The sequence below is a fragment of the Scatophagus argus genome, chromosome 17, assembly GCF_020382885.2.
Source record: "Scatophagus argus isolate fScaArg1 chromosome 17, fScaArg1.pri, whole genome shotgun sequence".
NCBI lineage: Eukaryota > Metazoa > Chordata > Actinopteri > Scatophagidae > Scatophagus > Scatophagus argus.
Genome location: NC_058509.1, coordinates 19524473 through 19542927, shown reverse-complemented (window position 1 = coordinate 19542927; position 18455 = coordinate 19524473). Strand labels below are relative to the sequence as shown.

Sequence of the window (18455 nt, the reverse complement as noted above, 5' to 3'; positions counted from 1 at the left end):
ATCTGAAATAATGGGATAATCCTTCATTGCAATAAGGTAGAACCTGCACACATACCTCAAAAAGAAGATTCTGACTAGGATTCTGGATTTTAAATGTTTCTGTTTGATACATCACATGGCTGTACAGGCAGCGAGAAAAGGCGCCAAAGTTGAAAGAATGCAAAAGTGCAAACATTTTTGGACTTTCCTCAGTGGAAAATGAGACATGCATGATGACTCAGTCAATACGTGGGTTGGTTTTCATATACACTTAGTCAATCACATCCATATCCAAAAACATCATGTTAGTTCCACATCATGTCATGCCACAGAATGCCAAATTTGAAACAGAATGTTGACAGGTAGCGCTTTCGTGTTCAGTGATTCTGAATCTAAGCTGCATCCTTGTTTTTCTTACATATTGAATGCCGCATTTGATATATGCATGAAGGCAGACAACATTGCAAGAGCTGCATAGTATCATTTTGTAATGTTTTTAATGATGTTGTGCTCATTTTTGGTCACAAAGCTGGTCAAAGTGTTGACCTTTTAATTCCTCCACGCTGGTAATCTGGTAAATTGCCCGGCCATCCATACCATTCTTGTGAACGGGTTATCTCAGGAACATTCATCCATCCATTTTCTATACCGCTTATCCGTCAGGGTCGCAGGTTATGTCAGGAACATCTTGAGGGAATTTCTCGAGGCAGAACTGACTAGACTTTGGTGGCCAAAGGTCAAGGCCACTGTGACCTCACAAAACACAGACCTGAAGAATTCATATGGCATATAATGAGTTAATTATGAAAAATTTCACACAAACATCTCGTAGGATACAATGATGAAGCGATGATAGTTTGGTGATGATATAGAACAGGGGTTCTTAACCTTTTGTAACCATTTTCAATTGTCAAAACATTTCCAAGGACCACTAGTTTTTAGGAAATTAGACCAAGTTGTGGTGTGATGGGTGAGATGCCAACATGGGTGCTTTCAGTTTATTCCTTGCATCTGATGTTGTGACAGTCTCAATGGTATCTGAAGGAAGTTTAGCTTGCTAACAGTAGCAAAACACGTTTGTCTTTACACGATGATGAGTGGTGGTGGGCTTAGCGATATTCTAGTGTAACTGGTCAGCAAAATTATGCATTTTAATTTGACTTTGTATTTCTGTGAAATATTTTGATTACCGCTACAAAAATGACAACTTTGTAAATTACAACAAATTGATTGAACCATTTAGCAATACCAATGCCTCCTTGGCCAACTACAAGACTCTCTGAAGCCCACCAGTGGGTGGCTCATTATACATGTCTCATTTTGCAATGTCCAACATGGACTGAAATGCACTCTATGCGCTTCTGCACATTTTTACTGTGTAGCCCTGTAATGTATCAAATAGAAACATTTAAAATCCAGACTGCAGTCTGAATATCTTTTTTGTTCTCTGTGCAAGTCCTCCCTCGCTGCACTGTAACTCCCTCACAACTGCACCAGAGGTGAAGACAAAGCACAATTTTTGAAGGTGCAGTTCAACCTTTGCGAACCACCAGTGCTCCCTCACTGCACAGGAAAGTATGGTGTGTCAAAACAGGAGGTCATTCTGAAAACTGTGATGGTTATTTACAGTTTTGGCAATAATTTTACTCTTCATCAACGTTTGCCTAATCTGGGACATTGTATACAACCAGCCTGTTTTTTGTTGACGAATGCCTGTTCTTCTTTTTAGCGATGTTGCCATATTTCCATATTTCAGCTCTCATCTTCCTATTATTGTCGAAGCTATAAAACATGGCAATAAACTGAAATTATCCGACACTAAGTTTTCAGCAGATAACAGCAGCGTACTGAAGCAGTAGATGGACAGCTTTGCCAGTTCCCTGTCCAGCTGTTGGGAGAAGCTGTGTGTGGTGTTCAGGGTCAGAGAAATCAATCTTGAGGGCCCCAGCTGTTGGGTGGAGATGAGCCCAGTGTGACATCATCATGTTCACAGGCTTGTAGGTATGCTGTGAATGCATGAATGTTGGAGGTGTTACTGTCTGGATGTATGTGGGGCATTTTGGTCATCTGCTGTGTTCCACATACAAACAATATTGTGTAATGTTAGGGTTTTAACTCAGTGTGTGTGTGTGTCTGTGTGTTTCTCCTAAAACCTGGCACGGTTCCCAGCTAGTGAGGGTTGCGCCAGTGTGGTATCCAGGTTTCTGCCCCAGAGACATAAAAACCGACCAATCAGAGGAGTTTTGAAGAAAATCCTAGGGTGCCCATTACTGACCTATTTGCAGTTAGGCAGGCTTTGACACTCTTTGCAAAGCCTTTAACTATTGGAGCAGCCTTATGAGCAAGATGCACTATGATAGATAAAGTCATAACCGCACGTTTCTTTAACTTACTGAGTTACATTTAGAAGCTTTCGTTTGGTTTTTCAGCAAAATAATCTTCTCCACATGAGTTTCTCATTTGAAATCGACTTGTTTTTTGGCTTTTTCTTTGTTCTCTTGTATGTCTTTCTGATTTTACTGCCTGGAATGCTGCAGCAAACTGCTTCCTGCATGTGTGCCAAGAAATATCTTGTTCATCCAGTGCCTTGCAATGGTACTAGTGGCCTGGCACCCATCATGCCTCTATCCTTTCCTTCCCTCCCAAGCCCTGCCTGCCTCCCTGCCTGCTTCCCTGCCTGTGTGTCTGGGAAAACCTAGTGTTTACTGTAGAGGACTGGGCAGTGCTGCAAAACCAGTGGGAGGAAAACCCAGACCCAGATTTTACAGGTTTATAGCTGTCTGAATTTGGATCATGAGGGTATAGCTCAATTCCATTGCTATATATTATCTTTATGGTGGGACCTGCAGATTTGAAAAGCTTCATAGACTAACGAGCAAAACACATGTTCTAAAATCGAATACTTTCTAACAAAGACAAGTTTTTATAGTGTGGTGTGCTCTATGAATAAACTCTGCTTTGAGGTACATGGTGGGGCGTTCACTGTGCAGAGTTCATATGTGCAGTTTTATTGCCCTTGTTAGTGACTTGTAAAAGAACAGTTACAGCTTGGATGAATGGATGTAATTAGCTCTTACAGTTCAAGTATTTATGGTCCCTGAAACTTAGGCCAGCACGGATTGAAGGAGGGAAGACTTGGCTGCTTTAAGGAGTGAGTTGGGTCTGAAGGTCAGGTCTTGAAATCAAAGAACTCCCTATGCCGAGCTTTCACGGAGCAGTTTGCTCCTTCAAAGTCAAAGAGCGCACACAAACGGCCATGTTATGGTGCTCAATTACAGGATATCATTCCGTTTTCATTTTCAGGACAGTGCCATGTTACTGCCTGAATACACTGTGCATAATGCACGTTGTGCTTTAAAGGAATGTGTTTATCTGAATAATAGATAATGCCTGTTGCACTTTGTGTTATGATTTTGTACACTCAATTGTACTGTGTTGATGGACAACCAGCTCCATTTTGCTGTTTTGATCCTGTTTCTGTTCTGAGATATGATTCAATGTTCTCAGTCAGATCCAGTCACGATATCCTCACAGCTCCATCATTATGTCCAAATATGTTCACTTCTGGCTCCCAAAAAAAAAAAACAAAATAAAAAAAAAACATAAAAACAAAACAACTAAGATAGCAATGGTGGCAACGCCCACGCTGCCAAACTCCAAGCTTTCAGTCAGTCTCCGGTGTAGACCAAACAACTGAACTGAGACTGCTTGAAAATTAGGGTCTCAGCCTGCTGCCAAGTGAACTCATTTGTGGTTTGTTTGCAGGTTGAGAGCGAGCAGAAGAACCACAGGATTATATGATAGAGGTTTTAGTAGATATAGATAGATATATGTTATTTTAGCTTGATTTTAAAGCTGAGCTACACATAAATCTATCAGCTGATTGTGAACTGTTCGGGAAATTATCCTATAATAATGGTGTAAACAATGTAAATATTTATAGAAATCATTTGGTAAACATGTGTCAGAAAAAAAGAGCAGACAGACCAGAGCAATTAAAATGTGTTGTGTTTGTATTCTCCTGTGTTTACTTTGGCAGTTTAATAAATAATTTAGAAAGGGCGTGTCACCACAATGAGCTCTTTGTGACACGAGACATCATAAATAAACAGAGAAAGAGCCGTAAAGTGCAGCATGTCATGTTGTCAGCTTCAGGAATTTGGTTTCCCCACGCGGGTACTGATGATGTAGTATGACGTCACCAAAATGTTCCAGTTGATGAGTTACCTGTTAGTCCGCGTGCCTTCATCTGTACAGATTAACAGGCAAAAATGCAACTATTCTTGTTCCGTGGTCCAAATGCAGTGAAGACAGCAGTACCTAAAGCCATCAGAGTCATCAGTCAGGGTCACCTAACAGCATGTGAAACCCGCACTCCCCCCACCTTTTCTCTGTCAGAATGGAGGGGGGGCAAACATACAGTGTGCACTGTTACTGTTATCCCCCTTTGTACTATTTATAATGTCCCCCTCCCTTTATGACAGCAGAGGGTTCTCCTGTTTGTATAGATCTGTCGAGGATTTGTGTGATGCATGCACGTTTTTAGAATTTGCAGCTTCTTTGAAGCAACATCCATATTGTAGTGTACTACTGTTGTGAATACTGTCTCCAGTAGAATACATTCATTAATTCATTCACTCATTAGTTTACATCAAAGAGCTCACTCAGGGTAGCATTTATACCTTTACACCTGTGTGCAATTCAGCCAACAGCCTGTCTACGGTTCACTAACCAGCTGCTGGTGTTCTTTCGTTTGTTTATTTGTATATTGTCGTCTTGCTCTATGGTTTTTGTGTTTGATTTTGCAGTCTTACTACCCCCTTGCTGCGGGGACACTGTAAATTTCTCCATTGGTAGACTAAGAAAGGATTGCCTTTTCTTCCCTGACTGGTTTTTATGATGTTGAGCATCAGGTGGTAGTCATTGCACCATGTGACAAGGCTCTCTATCAGTCCTCTGTTCTCCGCTGTTAAAATAGTCTCTGTGTGAAGACAGCATGATTCTCACTGGTAATTATTGACTGGAATCATACAGATCAGTATAGTTATGACTTCCATTTCACCAAGAACTACACTTAGTAGTCTCCAACACATACATGGAGACATACGGCTGTGAGGTAGTAGGTCTAGTCTACAAAGTAACATGTGCATGGCAGTTAAAAACAAAACTTCAGCAGTGCCTCCACGTAGTGAACAGTGTTGGTGTGTCCATTTGCTCTAAAATAAAAAATAAAAAAGGCAGATTGCATGAGCAGGGGAAGTAAGAGGTTTTCTGAAAATCACAAAAAGAGTCTTTATTACACCTGGAACAGTAGCATAGCTGCAGCATTTGTGGGCAGCTGAGGGACACAAATATTTGCTTTGGCAGCAATTGTCACCACATGATTACCTGCTGGACAGATGGATCTTCTTCACTGTTTAGTTGGCACAATTTTTAGAGCATTTTGTTCATAAATGTATTTAAACTTTATACGCAGTGAACACTTTTTGCTAAAATATGTGGTTGGCTTTTCATGGTCCAGCCACCTCAAGAGCTAATTTCTGACAGCATTGTTTGGTCAGTTTTCCATTTCATTTCTAAAATAACCACTGACACAGCTCAACAGGAGGTTTATCTTTGCTCTGTGTTATGGTGCATCTCTGAGGTGCTAAACATATCATACATTTTCCATCAACTAGCAAGCAAGTCAGGTATATCAGGAAATTTTGATATCCCCTAACGCTAACCAACTGCAATATAAGAGGGATGATAAATGATAAAACAAAGAAAAAAAGAAAAGAAAAATAAACGTGTGCCCCAGCCAGTCAGTTTCTCAAATCTTACACCAAACACAAGGAGGCCTTGAAGAACTCCTTCAAGGAAAAACATTATTTCCATTAAAGAGTAGTAAAAAGTCTGACCTTCAGACTTTTTTCCAAAGCACACAGTTTTGGCTTTAGAGACGCGCCCACTAACCACTCCAAAATGAAAAAATACTGATCATTTATGCAGAATTTGCCTCACTTTGCTTTTCAGTTTTCACATCTGGCAAACTGAAATGCTGTTTAAAGATGCAACTTCTAGTGTGATTGAAACCGGCTCGGTTAGATTAATTAGGGTCACCAATAATGTGATACTAAAACTGCTACTACAAATCAAATCATTGTTATGCATAAGTATTTATCCCAGCTCTTATGTATCAGGCTGTACCATTAGTTTCTAGTTTGCTTTTGCTCCAAGATGTCGGAGGATTAATTGCCTGTGGTATAAAAATATAAAAGCATCTTTGACATAATAAATAAGAGAAATATGACAAATCAAAATTCTGAGCTAAGAAAGGACTTCCTAGTTTTCATAAAAATATAGTTCGTTTGTTTACGAGATAAAAATTATTCTGTGGAGTGCACTCTCTTTGAACATGTAAACTAATGTGTTTTTCTCTATTTTTCTCCACACAGTGTTTGTAGAGATAGCTGTTTGCCAACCATCCAGATTCTCCCAGAGTCCCATTTCTCAATGCTACGTTCCCCCTGTCCTCTTGAATCCACATTTTAGCAACAAAATTACTCCTACTCATAAATTTACTATAATACAGTAAAACAGTCCCTGAAATTAACAGTTTTAGGCTGTGAAGTCTGGAGGTTGGAAAGGATTCTGATAAACCATACTTATTCATTGACCATGATTATTCACTTGGTTTTCTAAATGCTTAAAATTGTGAATTTGGCTGGTAAACTTTTAAGACAAAATTCCAGAGGGTTGTGGAGTTATGACCCTGACTGACCTCACCGAATAGCAAATCTCACCGAAAAACTGTTGTCGTCCACCCCCGAGTCTTGATTTAGATCAGAGTATTGTGGTCCTTGTAACTGCATTCACTGATATATTGTTTTTAATTCAACTATACATGCTACGAACTGCATAAGGGCAGGGATACAGAGATAGCGGTGGAGATCAGGAGGAACTTACCATCCCACAGCAGCCCAATCCCTGCCTCACTGAGGCAGGACATTGGCTTGGGCAGTAAAAATGGCTTCATTACAGCCCCTCTTTGAGCGGCATGCTGTATTTTTACTGTGCCAAATATTTTGGAGACCAGAAATCCTCTTTAGCCGGTAAGGCTGATGGAGCTTTTATGAAAACTGGATTAAGCAACAGCATGAAGACAGCAACTGTCATTGAGCAGCAATGACAACACATTTGCACAACAGCTGGTCAGAACTTACCTCTTAGTTACGAAAGCAGCAGCACGTGGCCCGAAATAGCTTCTTAAAGACTGTGGTCGGGGGTGGTAGAAAGACAGGGCAACCTCCACCAGATTACATACAAGGCCGAGGCTTCAGTGGTATGATCATTTCACCAACCCTAAAATTCAAAACGGAGAACTGGAGATCTGATCATTGCCAGTTGTTGAGAGTACTCCCTTATAATAAATGGGATTCAAACTTGCGGGACAAACTTGCACCACAGAGAGGAATTCATTGGCCTATATCAGGTGTGCAAGCTTATCTCAGAAAAGAGCAGCCACTTGCAGTGTATGTTCATTGTGGGTGGCACTGTGTAAATCTGATCACCAAAGCCACCTGTGTATCCTCCCCCGTTGTAAAAGATGCACTGCAGAAAATGGATCAGTTGGGTGTTTTATTCTATCAGTCCTGGCAGGTTATCTTCACTGCGATAACAAAGTCAGGTCACACGTCTTGGCACAGACCTCTAAAGGCTTCTCTGCCCCATCAGGTGGACGGTGCAGACACAGATATGAGCACAGATATGAGCACAGATATGAGTCTGAGCATGTGAGAAGAGACTGATCTGAAAAGCTCTTTGACCACCTGTACTCAAACGCATGTTTTAACATCTCTAAACCTGCAGCCCGTCACCATGTCTCCAAAGTGCTTTGCTGGTCTAGCCACGCCACATCATCAGTCTTACTGCGTGTGTGTGTGTAGTGTGCTACAGACCGCATTACTTTAGTCCTTGGACATTGCTGCGGTGCAGTTCACTGAGTGTTTCAGCCAAGACAGACTACTCATCTCTGGGAAGATTGATGCAGTCTCAGATGAATACCCAGAGTTGAATGCCACAGTTGTAGACGTGCAGCTGAAAGTGTCCCAGGACAACTACACATGTGCAACTTACTTCCATTGTCAGGGAAATGGTGCCAGAGGTGTGGCATTTTTCCAAGCAAGGTGAGGTTGTCTCAAGACTGATGAAGGTGGTTAATGCCTCTTCAGCAGAGGCACAGTGATTTTTGAAGCCATTTGCTATGTCCATAAATACAAAATAGAGGCAATGGACAGAAAACAAATTTGTCCAAGCTTAGTTTAAAAAAAACACTTTTGGGTCAGAGAGCAATGCATCCAGCACTGCATACACAGCTGTATACCTGTATGAATAATTAGGGCTCCAAGCACCAAAGCTGCAATGGCACCTTACTGTATTTGCAGTTATATTGTCGAGGGGCAAGTGTGACTGTGCACCCTATTGTAATTATATAGATTCATATGAATATTTTTTATCTTTTGTTACCTTTTCGTAAATCGGCTGCACGATGGTGCAGTGGTTAGCACTGTCACACAACAAAAAGGTTCCTGGTTTGAACCCGCCGACCTTTCTGTGTGGAGCTTGCATGCTCTCCTCATGTCTGCGTGGGTTCCCTCCAGGTACTCCGGCACTCCACAGTCCAATGACACACAAGTTAGGTCATCTGGTCACTCTAAATTGCCTGTAGGTGTGGATGTAGGCGTGAACAGTTGTCAGCCCTGTGATGAAATGGTGACCTGTCCTCAGTGTACTCCGCCTCTCACCCAGTGTCACCGTAAAGGATAACGGAAGGATCAATACACCTTTTGTGAATCTGTCCAGACTTTGTGAAACTTTGTAGTATGGTGGTACTTTTGTCAGAGCAGTCAGTAATTAAAAAACACACAAGTTTTATTTAAGTTTCATTTTTTGTATAAGTCTCTGATTTCATTCACGTGAGACGTTCAGTGTAAACGGACAGGGGGACTCCCTCAGCCTGGCCGCGGTCTGGATGCCGGGAGCCTCGCTGTCACATCTGGCAGGAAGCAGCAGTGGCTGATCACTGCTGACACAGACTATGAACATGTATTCCCTATAGCGCTCCCTTTCCCCTGCGAGTGTGCACTCAGTGTTTGTCGCGAAACCAATTCACACACTGACACACTTCAAATGCACACACACACAGAGGTCATGCAGGGGTCAGGATTTCATTTAGTGCCGTCCAATGAAAGCTTGTGTGTCAGTGAGGTGGCGGCCACAGCAGTGCTGGACAGTTAAATGCCAGCAGGGTGGCTGTGGGAGGGAGAGTTAGCACAATATGCAAGGTCAGTGTTAACAACACTGCCAGGGTAAAGCTGTGTGACCGACATTAGATGGACACAGAGAGACTGTAAAACTGATGCTAAATTTAAGATATAATGAGGTACCAACACCGTTTTAATCCACTTATTTCTTTTTGATTCTTCTTAGCTTTTACTGTATGTGTTCTTTGTGTTAAAAGTACCTTAACGTGATCAGTGTTTAAAGCACGTGCTGCATCTGACAGGCTTTTATACATACTGCTTTTCTTCATGTCCTTTTTAGAACTGAAATAGCTCGATTGATTTTTTAAACTGACATATTTTCATGTCTTTCATCGTCACCTTGTACCATTGCCATGGTATGATTTATGCTTTGTATTTTGCTCTCACTGTGTATGCATCTGTTCAACATATTTTTAATGCTTTATTTATAATTTGCAGTTCATTTCAGTATAACAGTATACCCTTTTTGCTGTTCCACCGCCTACATCGAAATAAATCCCCAAAGTGTCTGTAGAGCTGAGTGGAATCAACCCCAGCAGCTGGAACAAAAAAAAAAAAAAAAAAAAAAAAAGAATTAAACACATCGTTTTTTTCTTGTCTGATGATGGATGTATCTAAGGAGTGAGCCATCTTGCTTTTCTGTCTTCTCTGTTGAGACTTGCACATGCTCAGTAACAATCAGACACTTGAGAGAAAATGGTGGCAGGAAAAGAGATTTATGAGGTGAAGTGCAAGCAAACATTTCAGTTGTGGTGGAAGCAGGCTGGCATTAGAGGTTTGGTGGCTTTAGAGGATGTGGGAGATACTCCAACAATGTATTGTGCTGTTTGCCGCAAATTCATGAGCAAAGCAGATGAGATTACCATGACTGTCATGTCTGGTCTTTGTTGTTATTTGATAACTGCCAATAATTCGAAGAACCTGTGTGAGAGCAAGTAAAAACCGACTATGTAGATTTGTGATCCACCTGCTTGATCGGACGAGTGGCAAAAAAGTTGAATTCTCTGGATGAATTTTGTTCAGTAGCAATGTTATTTTCAGTTGGAGTGTGCTAAATGTTTGGCATACAAAGCCTTTGATTAGGCACCAGATACTTCTCTGTAGCCTGAACCAGATGAACTGAGTTACCTAAGCACATGAATAAAAATGTTCATAATGCTTTAGTAGATATGGAAGGAAAACAAAAGAAAAGACATTTTCAACATTTTGTATCTTTTTACAATTAGAATCAGGATTCCTTTATTTATCCCAGAGGGGAAATTCCTTAAATTCTTTCTTTTCTGCTTATTAACAACGTTTCTTTGCTGCTGCTTATGAAAACTATGTAAGCCAGATGGTTTCTTCCAGAGCATATTAGTATATAAATATTATTTTAAGAGACAGGGTTAGAGGAGAATACCAAGTTTTAGTACAAAATGCTATAAAAATGAATAAATATAATGTCTTAAAGTGTAATGTAGCACATAAACAGGTACATAGGACAGGAATTATTTCCCTTTTTATTGCGCTGTAGGCTGCATACCTCAGTACATGATCATGTAGTGTAATATTATCTTTAACATTAATATGTCCTGTTTATACTGTAATAGCTCTGCATCGTTATGTGGTAATTTAGTGACTGCTTTCTCTGCATGTTCTTTAGTACGCTGACTATGTAACATCTGTCCACGGACTACAGAAGGAAAATGACTGACACATTAACTTGTTCTTTGACGCAAAATGTCTGTGCCAATAAATACAGATAAAAATAAATTTAGATAACCTTCTAATCATTTCAGTCATTTATTTGGCAAAAACACCTAACATTTTATGGATCCAGCTTCTGAAATGTGAGCATTTGCTGGTTTGCATTTTTTTTTTTTTTTTAACAAAATTATAAATAAATTAATTGAAAAAAATAATTATTCTTGATAATGAAAATAGTTGTTCATCACAGCCTCAGTTCTTTTAAACTGACATTTTTACAGTTAATTTTTAATTTCTGAACAGGTCTTCAATTAACCATTTAAAAACTGGCAGAGGAATGAATGAGGCCACTCATGCCTTTCATAAACAATTACAAACGATCCTAATATGAAATGAACAAACAAACGCAATCCTCTGATATCCTTCAGGCTCAGTCGTACGTTGCTGCAGAGCAGCCTTTTCCAATCAATGCGCTGGTGCAGATCTAATGACAGTGAAAACCGAGAAGTGCTGCGTTTTCATATTTATCAGAATGAAATGCTAGTCGAATTCCTCCGTCCTTCGCTGATCCTGCCAGTATTTTTGTCTCCTCTCCCTCCCCTCGCCTCCCTCCCTCCCTCCCTCTGTCTCTCTGCATCTTTTCCCTCTTTTTTTTCATTGTGAACAGCTTACTGCAGTATCCTTAAAGTCCCTGCATGTGTCCTGAGTTGTCCTCTCTTACCCAGCATGCACCGCAGCGATCTGGAGCTCTGTCGGCTCAGGATGGGCACACACTTTTGATGTCGGGAGAGAGGGGAGGAAAGGGGGGAGGGCAGGCAGACACTATGATGCTGCTTTATATACTTCTTTCAGTGGTTTCCCTCAGCGCCCACTGCTGTCATCAGTTTGAAAAGGCTTTTTTTTCACCCTCCTCTTTTAGCTTTTTTTTTCACTCTGGCCCTGAATTAGTGTCCATGAGGCTGAAAAAAAGGGAGGAAAAAAACCACAGTTTTGCTGCAAACAGAGTGTGTGAGTCTGCGCATTGTCCTGATGTGACCCTCACTCACTCATACAGGCGAAAGCAGCAACTGTCAGGCTGAAAGGGAGGGGTGTGTGTGTGTGTGTGTGTGTGTGTGTGCGTGTGTAGGGCAAGGGATGCATGATATTTAGATATTTTTCGGCAGCATCCCACTGTCGTGTATTATTTTTCACCCACTGCTCCTGCTGCAGCCTGCACACACACACACATTTGCTCTGTGGTTTTAATCATCACTCCTCATATTTATCCTTATCCTGCATTTTGATTATAGTTAATCATTATAATTGGAATGATTGATTAATCTTTATTTTTTTATTTAAAATTACCAAATATTTTCTATTTCAAAACTCTGAAAGGGTAGGATTTACTGCCTTTGTCTTAACTAACTAATGATTACTCTCAATTTCATTGTCCATTATGAAAACATTGACAAGAGCATTTTTTTTTCTTTTTGATTAATTGGTTGATACATTTTTAAAAACTCACAAATGAAGATCACAAATTCATTACATACATTACAAGCAAGCCAACAGTGCAAACAAACAAATATATGCATGTAATTGCTGAGAATTACAAAGCAATAGTTTTCATTTTGTTTTCTATGGAAAATAATATTAACATTATGGCGTTATAAACCTGCTTTTCAGTGATGCACACATCACAATCCATGGGTCCACCTGTGTTATATATTTCAGCAACACATTTGGACAGCATAAAGACAATAATACACAATACATCTCAATTAAATTAAGTTTGTTCCCTCCAAAAAAGACACAGACAGAGCGAGCGATGGACCGGCTTAGCAGGACGGACAGACTAGAGACGGATGCACTGCGAGTTACCACATCGGTTTAACGTTAGTGTAATTTAATGACATCAAACTTGGAGATGAGAGAACACAAGATTACCTGATTTCTGCTTCATGACCTTTATTCTCTCATCGAAGTTGCTCACACTGACACAAATTCGCCAGCTTGTGGCTGCTTGACTCTGCTTCATCGTTAAAGAGGCTTGCGATCAGTGATTCAAAAATTTTACTCCTACCTTTATGTTCTTACTTTCCCTTTTTTCCAACGTACGGCACTGTTTTCTGATCCAAACTCCTTTGTGCTATTGAAGCTGGAATGAAATCCACTCCTTTGGGGTTTATGTTGACACAAACTAAACACTTTCTGCTGCGTCAGCTTCACCTTGGTCCTTGAGATTAGCCCTTAATTGACAACTAAAAATATATATAAATATAGATGGATTTATTTATTTATTTATTTTTTTGCACTTTATGAGTAAAAGGAATAGAGGATCCAGCCATAGTGAAGTAACTGGTTTAGGAGCTCTAAGTGATGGGCACTTTAAAGGGTAAAATTGAAAGACACACAAAACAGCTTTTTCCATGCTGTTCCTATCAGATGGAAACTGGTTTACATTTCTACATGGGTCAAATTTTCAAAATAAAAGAAACTGTAAATTTGATTTATTTTATTTGCTGTAAAATAGAGGACCGTGACTCCAAAACCAGTTATATGTTGAACCTTAAATTTTGGATATCATTACGCCCCAGTCACGTTTAAACTAGCTCCTGGGGCGTTTCTAGGAGCTGTGCTGGTTCTCTGTGTTCACATGGTTTTGTGCTCCACTTTCCTCCCATGCCAAAATACATGGATGCTGTCCTTGAATAAGGCACTGGCCTTAGATCTGAGGGAGGACAGAATTCCGTAATCGCCCTGTCAGAAGAAAGGATGTTTTGTGTCAAGGATACCTTTTTTCTCTAGTGAGAATCACCAAATGAAAAGATATTAAATTGGTGAAAGAAATAATTAAATCCAAAAATAAACCTTAAAAATCCCACCAGCAGTGAAAACGGTTTTTAGTTTGTGAGACAAACTAAAGTTATACAGTATTATGTTTAGCAATTGATGACAAGCATGCCCTCTATTTTTTATCATAATATTCTTTTCCATTTCGAAAATTGACTGCTCTCCATTTTCCATTTCTATAATGCACAGCAGGAAGGTGTGCTTTTACGTGATTGGGCACAAGCGAAAACACTGCAGTGATGTAGAGCATCTGAACATTTTCGACCTGCAGCACTTATAGGCTGTTTCTCCAAAAACCCACAAAGGCACATCAGGTGCCTAAAGCACAATAGCAACAACAACAACAGTGTGCAAAAATACTGTGGTAAACAACTGGGCTGTGGCACCTCTCGCTGCAGAAAAGGTGACGAGGGTGATCATCCCCTAAGCTACTAGCTAGCTCATGTGAACAGATTCAACACAGACTCCACAGTACAAAAATCTCTGGAATAAGAGGACTGTTTTGTTGTTTGCGTGAAAGTCTGTGCAGCATTTGTATAATTGGCCTGTACAGTTATTGCGTCTTTAAGTATCAGATGTATTTTCCACAGTTCAGCCTCACATTGTATATGCTCTACAAGTTCAGAGTTGCTGTAGCAGCATCCAGACCAAGTGCTAATTCCTTGGAGTTGATAGTGAAGTAAACAGAGGCTGAGTACACACTACTAATCACATTGGAAACATGGAGTAAGGAGTTAGGATCCCAGATAATAAGTTTCCCACAGGCCTCTCGGCACACCCCTCTGCAGCCCTTAATACACACACACACACACTACGCTCTTGACTGTAGACGCTCCTCCACGTCTTCTTTATACTGTCCAGGTCCAGACTCGGGCCCAAAGTTCACTTGAATTCACTTTTTGTTTCATATAAACCATTCATGCTTTTAGTTCACTGCACAGGAAAAGATGAAGAAGACTAAGAGCAAATGTGGATGCTGAAAATGTGCGTCACGTTGTCAAATATAACTCAAATCACCATGGAAACTGAGTAACAGAGCATATCAGTGGGTGGTTTTTTTCACAGCTGTCTCTGTCTCAGACACACACACTTTCTTTTCATCTCTCTCCTCATGTCTCACTTCACCAAAGTATATACACACACACACACACACATTTCTGACTGATTAATAGCATCACAGTCTGGAATCACTTGTTGGTACAAAATATTTTGTAAACACCTGAATCTGAAGGAAAGGAAAGGAAAGGAAAGGAAAGGAAAGGAAAGGAAAGGAAAGGAAAGGAAAGGAAAGGAAAGGAAAGGAAAGGAAGGGAAAGGAAAGGAAAGGATGGTGAAAACGTGACTAGCAAAGTGTGCATCAAGAATATGTTAGATGTTAGTGCAGCTCCACTGTCATTTGGAGATTTGATTTTGAGTAGAAAACTGGCTGTTTTTGAGTATCTGACTGCACACTAAGTTATTCATGACTAACTCTTAGTCTCTGGAGTAAATGCTCAGTGCATTAGAGTTTGTCTTTTGCAATTTTGGTGACTTAGGTAGGTTTATGCTTAGGTGGCCTAAGCTAGAAATGGATTCTTTTCCTCTTTTTAGGTTTGTTTTTTTTTTTTTTTTTGTTTGTTTTGTTTTTTCACATCCACAAATGGTGCATTCCGAAACCACGTGAGAACTCCTGCCTTGGCTTGTTAATGGGACCCTGTGGAGTGTTCTTGTAAACAAACAAAAGCCAAAAGTGAATTTCCTTCCTCATAAAACATTTGCAAACCTGGGGCCTCATTACTTAAAAAACCTCACTGTCCTATGTTAAGTTTGAAAGAAGGGAGAAATTGTATCTGCCTGTTACAGAAACACTTTCTATGCCCATGGTTTTGTTCTGTCTCAGACCTTGTCTTATCTAAAGAAATCCTAACTAGAGCTGAGACCTGAGTCCTCAATCAGCAGTCACCCTGCTGTGCTTAATGTACCCGAGCCTGCCTGGATCCTGGACAGTGGCTGTCTCACCTAACTTGTCACTGACTAGCTAGCTAGCTTGTTACAATGAAAAGACAGGCAATTTTAGCTTTGACAAGTCAAAGGCATTAGCTAATCTTGCTGGTGGTCACTGACATTTTAAATTCAAAGCTAACAGACTAACGTCAGTGGTAACTTTTCCGAAAGGCTGACATCACAGTTAGCTTCTCCCGTGCCAAAATTGGTTCACCATCAGTTTATGTAAAACTGTCAATATTTGGAATAGCATAAAAAAAATTATCAGAAGTTGAAAGAAAAAAAAGGTAGACAGATGCATACTGGAGATTTTTGGCCTGCAGCACATTTTGGTTTTGTTTGCAGACTGCACTAGCACATTTGGGTAGGAAGTTTTGAACACGGCGTTAAGATTCGTAACTTAGGAAATTCATAACTTATGAACGTCATTGTTTTGTTTTGTTTTTTTACTTTTTTACCTTTTAATTATTTACGTCCATGCTGGGTCCTTCTCCCCTGCACTGCAGCGGTACATAAGCCAATGCTTCCACAGTCCTTCCTTTACTAAACTGTTAAAATGTTAAAACTGAGTTTATGTGTGTCCTTGCTGTGCACTGACAGTGCCACTATTAATCCTCTCCAGGAGGGTGGGATTTGGATGGGTGGGTTTGGTTGGTACAGTTTCTCTATGGGCACAAATAAGAAGTAGTTTGACAGTTAACCAGTTTCCATGAAGAGTGCTGAGGTCACAGGAAATCCTGCTGTCACTTCATTGGTCATCACCACATCTGGACCCGTGAAACACACAGCTAAAAGCAATGTAGTTTTACATGTGTGAGTCAATGAATGATCATTTTCAGTTTCACCTCCGAATAAAGTGGTTCTGGTAATCTGAGACCCCTTTGGACTTTGTTATAGTGGTTCCCAAAGTGAATGCCTAAGGAACAGACCAAGAGGCGTTACAAGATTTATTTCCATTTGTTTATTGTCTATTAACATTTCACCACACACTAAAAGTGAAAAAACAAGTTAATTGACAACTACATTTTCATGTTTAACAACAGCTCACAGTTTTGGCCTGTCATGGTTGTTCAGTGAGCATTGCAGCACAGGGGGAGACACCATGAAGGGGTTTCCATGTTCCAGAAAAGGTTTTAGTAACTGCTGCTTTTAAAGTGATTTCACCATGTTCTCAGGTCCCAGGTAGATACGATGTTATCTAAACTGATGATGGCCGACGAGCGAAAACAAAGCAGATTAATGAGCAATACGAACCGTGTGTTTGTAACATTACAGAGGTGTTGATGCAGAGCAGGAGGCAGCAGAGGCTCAGAGGAGTAACCAGCTTCTGCAAATGAATGAATGCATGCAAATGAGGAGGGAATATGAACCAACCAAATATGTAAAGTAGTGCTGCATGCAAATAGGGCTTGATTATGTTGTCCTGTTGTGGATAGACAGTGTTATTAAAACAATAACTCCCTTTCAGATGGAAGTGCAAAGTTACATTTCCCCCTAGATCAGATGTGTGTGTGTGTGTGCACACTTGTGTGTGTGTGGACAAGTGTGTTACAGAGTGCTGCAGACAGAGCATGGAGGGAGGAAAAGCATTCCCATTAGAGTGCCCATTAAGTCTGATTACAAGTGATTACCGTCTGTCGGAGAGAGATGACCAGCCCTGTCCTGCCACTGAATTAATGACATAAACAAATGCTTTCTTTTTACTCTCTCATCATATCAATCTGTTGTTGTTGTTTGTTTTTCTTCTTCTTCCCTTGAGAGCTTATCATGAACCTAACATGACTTACAATCATTTTTGGACCAGAGGCCAATCTGACCATTCACATCTGCTTCCGTACACATTGTTTTGTCACCGTTGTTACCCAACATGCTGTTCTTCACTTCAGGGTCTGATCGTAACAAAAAGATAGACTGACTCATCTTAAGGCTGCCCCTGCAACGTGGGGGGGTGGGGTGGGGTACCTGTGGTCCTAAGCCCATGTGGAAACCACCAGAGGTTGTTTTAAAGCAGCTGTGGCAGTTGCTTTGTAGGTCATGTGAGCTGGATGTATTGTTCTGACTATATCCTACTACACAGAACATATTTACTCATACTTTAAATCTTCTCAGCTGACTTATGATTTCACTGAAAACATTGACCGATAGCTGGATCGTAGGTGTTTTTAAGTCTTTGACCTCACTGCTTTCAAACTTTAAAACCCCCAGAGCCTCTGGTCAATTTTTAATGTCATGGCAGCTTGTTTGCAATCATTTCTCGACATGCTGGTATTCATAGCTGGACTGTGATTTTCATCTTGTTTGCTCATTAGTTTGACCTGGCTGTGTGTGTGTGTGTGTGTGTGTGTGTGTGTGTGTGTGTGTGTGCGTGCGTGCGTGCGTGCATATGTGTGTGCATTCATAGGTGTTTCAGGGAGCTCAGCAGCTCCTCAGCGCTGACTGGAGTCAGACTTCACCACTTCCTCTGGTAAGACCTTCATGTTGCTCAATTCCTCACAGCCACAGTCCCTCAGCCTGCACAATGTCAGTACACTGTGTTTCTCTTCACTAGACCTCCCTGCTGTGGCCAAAGAACACACACACATGTACATACATACACACGGAAAATCAAATGTCTGTGTGTTACTAGCTGAGTCGTGATGTAAACGTAACGAAGCTCTAATCTTGGTACTG

At 40.6% G+C, this 18455-nt stretch overlaps 1 protein-coding gene across 9 annotated transcripts in view; it reads left to right on the top strand.

Annotated features, from left to right (window-relative positions):
- The window catches only part of thrb (thyroid hormone receptor beta), a 109169-nt gene that overhangs the window by 39145 nt on the left and 51569 nt on the right, over window positions 1–18455 (top strand). For 7 of the 9 annotated variants that reach the window (XR_006845833.1, XM_046417075.1, XM_046417073.1 and 4 more), the window contains one exon: window positions 18187–18249. The exons of 1 other annotated variant lie outside the window; for it this stretch is intronic. The gene's annotated coding sequence lies outside the window, so the exon portion shown is untranslated. Of the gene's footprint in view, window positions 1–12765; window positions 12845–18186; window positions 18250–18455 lie in introns of all 9 variants that reach the window. One more of the 9 variants, XM_046417074.1, reaches the window with a different exon arrangement.